This window comes from Theobroma umbraticum, unplaced genomic scaffold (assembly GCF_002168275.2).
Source record: "Theobroma umbraticum cultivar Fairchild unplaced genomic scaffold, ASM216827v3 scaffold_55.0, whole genome shotgun sequence".
Classification (NCBI taxonomy): domain Eukaryota; kingdom Viridiplantae; phylum Streptophyta; class Magnoliopsida; order Malvales; family Malvaceae; genus Theobroma; species Theobroma umbraticum.
The window spans coordinates 3,346,845-3,352,307 of NW_018397270.1; the positions used below are offsets into that span (position 1 = coordinate 3,346,845).

The 5,463-nt window shown below is 37.4% G+C and overlaps 1 pseudogene across 1 annotated transcript in view; it reads right to left on the reverse strand.

Annotated features, from left to right (window-relative positions):
- The window catches only part of LOC110426460 (putative disease resistance RPP13-like protein 1), a 6,081-nt pseudogene extending 1,144 nt beyond the window's left edge, over nt 1–4,937 (reverse strand). The window contains exons 1-4 of the transcript XR_016351902.1: nt 2,167–4,937; nt 1,504–2,071; nt 524–805; nt 231–348 (exon numbers count right to left, since the gene is read on the reverse strand). The product of XR_016351902.1 is annotated as a putative disease resistance RPP13-like protein 1 (transcript). The remainder of the gene's footprint in view (nt 1–230; nt 349–523; nt 806–1,503; nt 2,072–2,166) is intronic.
- Between the last annotated feature and the right edge of the window lie 526 nt (nt 4,938–5,463).

Genomic DNA, 5,463 nt, shown 5'->3' on the forward strand with positions numbered 1-5,463 from the left:
ACTGAAATATGCAAAATAATAGTGGAAAAAAAGGTTGAAAACTTGGGCTTTGGTTATTCTTTATATAAAGCTTAATGCTGAGATCGTAGAGATCTCGGTATGTGTATAGATTTCTCCTTTTGTCTATCATCTCATGGTTGTACCATTGTGAACATAAAATTTCAAATTGATTATCCCGAATGTAATTATATATTTCAAAATTGGCATACCTTGGTCTAATCATAACTGACCTTCTCTTCTTGAGAGATGAACCATCTTCCTATTTTGTCCTCTAGATCACACCAAGGAATATGCAATCTACTCATATGGTGGTGATTTTTGACCATTCTCATCTTTATACTTTTTGCACTGTTGGGTTTGTCAAATAATCAGGGAGACTATTAGCATTCATTCAGGATGATGGCACAGTTATTTTACAGATAATACTATTAAGGAGGTATCAAGGAAAAAATAATTAACAGAAAATTCAATTAGTAAACCCTTGTTTTTCTGCAGTGAAGAAGCATAGAGAGAAGTTAAATACCTGGAGGCATATTCTTCCCACCAACATACTACATTCAAAGTATTAACTTTCAGAGTTGGGATGCTTTAGGCAGCGAAGTAGTTCCCCTGATTCGTAAATTAATCAATATAACTGCTGGGTGACACTATTTAGATCATGTATCATAGTGCCCAGGATAGCAAATGTTTCAACTATAGTCAAGGAAGCTTCCATATTAGCTCAATGCAATTTACTGGTCAATTGTGAAGACATTGTCTCTGCAGATAGCTGCTATAGGACTTCTTCTTTTCCATTCTTGTAAACCTATTGATTCAAGATTTATGTCAAGCCTATCAAGAAAATAAGAAACATAAAAGACTAAATGAATAATAGGGTGAAAATGCAACTTAGAGCTAGCTTAACTTATGAATAAAAAACTAGTATAGGAGAATGAGTTCATACATAGTGTCTTTAAATTAGCCAAATATTCAGTTATGCCATTACACCAGATAAGGACTCCTTCTGTCTTTGTAAATTTTCTATTTTTTTTTTCTTTCTTTCATTTTTAGCCTTTCATTCTTTTCTTTCTTTCTAGAGCATGCACTGGGCTTCAAATGGAAAGCATATTGAAATTAGAGAAAAAAAAGAGGGAATTCTGTATATGCCTGATCTATTTGAATATAGGTAATGTACTGCTACCATAAGCATTGTCACAGATCTCACAACCTCAATGGAAATTTGTCTGTGGAGCAAAGAAAATGAGATCAGTATCACATATTTTTCCTTTTTTTCTATGTTCAGTAGCCCATTGTGGTTAGGGTGTAATCTAGGCAATACACTAGGAAGTATTTAAGCTACTCTAACTCAATTCTTTTTAATTAGATTTGTAAACGGTATTGAACTAATAAACCTACAGTAATCATGAAAATAGAGCACTTGAACACTTGACTTAATGTATGTTCTTCAAATACAAAGAATATTTATGAAAATTAATTATATAATTTCAAGTGACATAAAGATACCTGATTTCTAGGCGAACCTTCTATTTACGAACATAAATCACTTGGAGTTTGACTCCTCAATAAGCTTTGAAATAAAGATCGAATCCAATGTATGGTACGTGGGCAATTTTGGGCCACTCTTGTCCTTCATCCTTGTTGCATCGTTGTTTTAGCAATGGACATTTAGAAATATCTAGTTTCAGAAGTGAGGGAAACACTCCCTTCCTCGGAAGGGATTTGAGCTTGGGGCAACCTTGGATATGCAATGATTCAAGAGAGGTGAGATGTTGAAAGCCCTCAGAGAACAGACTTACAAGGTTGGGAAAATTGATGATGGTGAAAGAGGTGAGAGGGGGGTAGAAGCATTTCTTTGTAAGGGAATGACACCACATCGAGAGAAGCACCGTTGATGGAGAAATGCTAAAGAGAGGTGAGTTTGTACAAACCCCACTCAATTACTGACTTGCAGATAGTGGGTTGTGAGATTGTAAGTGAAATGAGATTGGTAGGGAACCCCTCTTCTGGTAAAGATACCACACTCGCACAATCATATATCAATAATTTTTTGAGAGAGACGATGTTGTGCATGCTGTTGGCATTTTTGAAAGGGAGACACTTTTCATGATTGAGCCAAAATTTGTAGAACTCGTACCCACCACCTCTTGGCATTCTTCAATTTCGAACGTGCACAACTTTGTGAGGCTAGAGAGTGAAACTACCAATTGCTCACATTGACGAATCTCAAGTTTCTTCAATGAAGGAGGACAAGTAGCTAGACTTTTCAGTTTTTGACATTGAATAATCACTAGTTCCTCTAAAGAAGGAAGACGAGTAGGTAAACTTTCCAACAACTTGGGACAATTGAAAATGGAAAGCATGCGGAGGAGTTGGAAGTTTTTCACATCTCCATCAACTTCACAAGGATCCCATTCTTTCCATTCGGACATGCTTTCAAAAACTAATTCCTCATAGTTTTGGAAACGCAGTTGATGCATTTCTCCAAAAAAGTTGGCACCCACAGTAGTCACCTTATGCATCCCCCTGCTAGAAAGGTATTTTAGCAGTGGTAATTTTCCAATTTCTGGTAATGATGTGCAATTTGGACAATAATCCAGCCCCAAATGTGATAGCTTTTCAAACGAAGGATCTCCTATCCAATTTGCAAATGTTCCACCTCCATAATATTTGATGGTGAGCCTTTCAAGCATTGTATGAGGTCGAAGTAAATTCAACACATCCTTGTGAATTTGAAGTTCTTCTGCTTCAAAATCGTGATGGAAGTAATTCCACTCCAAAGTTAAATCACAAATGTTTGGCTTCTTACATAACTTAGCCGCCAATGCATCTTGAGCTTGGACAATGTTCTCCAATCCCGAAATAAGAAGTCCACCCTTAAGATTAGACAAATTCTTCGTCTCCCGTATCTGAAGGCCATTATCTTGACTCACAACAAATTTTGTCAAGGTTTGGAGATTGGTTAGCTCACCAATTCCCATCGGCATCTTTATTTTTGAATTTGCATCAGTGAAGTCAAGATGCCTTAGGTTAATTAAATCCCCCATTTTTGAAGGAAACTCCTTGAGATTACGACACTGCCACAAAATCAAAGTCTCTAAATTATAAAGCTTGCATATTGAATTGGGTAGGTTTTGATTGGAGTGTAAGAAAAATTGAGATAACGTAAATGTATCAAATCTCCAAAAACATCAGAAAACTCGGTCAAGTGATACCCTTCTAAAGAAAGCACCCTTAAGCATTTCAATTTGGGCAACAAATCACTGAGAACTTGATTAGATATATAGCAATACCCTTTATATGGCATCTTCAACGGTCCTTTCCATAAAAGACTTGGAATTTTTTAATTCCATCTTCCGAACCACCAATGTAAGATGAGTGGCGAGCATTATTGGAAATATTCAATTTCTTGTCACCCTCCACTTTGAAGCATAAATCTTCGGTGACTGATTGAGCCAAATCATTAATTAAATCATGCATTACATATCGAGACTTATCCTGACTTGATCTTTCGAAAAATGACCTTGATACAAGTTCTTGAAAGATCTCCTGACCCAAATCTTCATTTTTCTTCTTAGCTCTCACTCGTAGAAAGCCTTCTGCCATCCATAACCAGACTATTTCTGTCTCAGTAAATTCATAGTCTTTGGGGAGTATGGCACAGTAAGCAAAACACCGCTTTAGAAGTGGAGGAAGATGATGATAGCTTATTCGTAAAGCTGGAATTATATTACTTATCTCTTCCGGTAAATTCCAAATCTCACTTTCCATGCATTAAGGTCCACCTTATTGCAAAAAAGGCCTCCAAGGGTCTTAGCTGCCAAAGGCAAGCCCATGCACTTCTTTACAGTCTGTCCACCAACTTCTTCTAAGTTCGGATGCCTCTTGAAATCTTTTGCTCCAAATGCATGTTGAGTTAATACAGAAAGACAAGTTTCATCTAACAACTTTTGCAGGTTGTAATCATCTGGGACAGTTTCTCTGGCCATCGACGAAACACTTTGATCACGTGTTGTTACAATAATTGTAGTTCATATTCCAAAAGGAGCTAGTAGGCCTTTCCAATCTTCATACTTTTGATGCCAAAGATCATCCAAAATGAGAAGTAGTCCTTTTCCAGACAGCTTCTTCTTCAATTCTGTTTGGAGCCTATTCAAATCATCTTCAGCATTACGAGATTCAGGGCCAACTGATGACAAAATTGATTTGGTTATAACCTTGATATCAAAAATTTCAGAAACGCATACCCATGCTTTGAGATCAAAATAATTATCCACGCGATTATCATTGTAGACAAGCTGAGCAAGAGTAGTCTTGCCAATCCCTCCCATGCCAACGATGGGAATCACACAAATGTTTTCACCAGAATACTTAAAAATCAATTTAAGGATTGCTTCTTTGTCATTTTCCAGGCCATAGACTTCAGTTTCAGTCACCAAGGCAGTGGTTGGCGGCCTTTCTGTTGCTCTGTCAGGCCTCCCACCACCAATTTTAGTCAAAGCCAAGCGCCTCTTTCGTTCTGCTAGATCTTCAAATCTAGTGGTGATCTCTTTCATCTTGTACATCATCTCACTATTTGATGAGAAATTATGACATAGGGGAATGCAAGCACGAAGGAACTTTTGTAACTTACTTGAGCCGTCTTGATGTGCCCCGGTCAACTTGCGTCTCAAAGCTTCAGTAGCAAACTCATCCAACACATCATCCGCATCGTATGCCAAGTTTTGGAGCTTGCCCAACCAGATCTTCACAGTCCCATCCTTCACGTGCTTATCCTCTGCATCATCTAGCACCACGCGAATATCGTGCAATATCTCGTCCCACTTTTGGAGCTCCTGGCGAACTTGCTTGGTTACAACATTGAGGAATTCAGCAGAGGCTAACTTACCGAACAGCACATCAAAGAACGCAGCCAGAGCAGCTTCTCCGATAACAGACATGGCTTCTGACTTAGGAAAAACTCAGAGAAATTGAGTGTGAAATGGAGTAGAGGTAACTCTGAAAGATTTGAACTGGAAGTAAAAAACAGAGAAAATGGGGAATCGTTTACAACGGAGCTACACGGCTTTTATGTTAAAACGCACGAACTGCTCAAAGTAGGTAAAGGTAAAATAATTGTAAAAGGCAATAATTGCGACAACCAAAGTCGACTTGCCGCTTAAAACAACTCATACTTAATCGAAAGCAGATAAAGAAAATGATGCATTGATGCTTTAACAAGAGGATATGCTATTGGGGTAAATGGATTCTAAGCTTTCATTTTACTTCTCCAAGTAAATGTTTATAAAAAGGAAGCAAATGATACTCTGCAACAAATTAGATGGAGGAGCCTTGTACCAAACTTTGATACAGAAAATAGCTTTGCTTACTTTCAGCTAATTGTTAAATGCATGTTTCATGCTATGAATTCAATCCAATGTAGCATTTCCTATGTATAATGTTTATTTAAATAACAATAATTAGTTG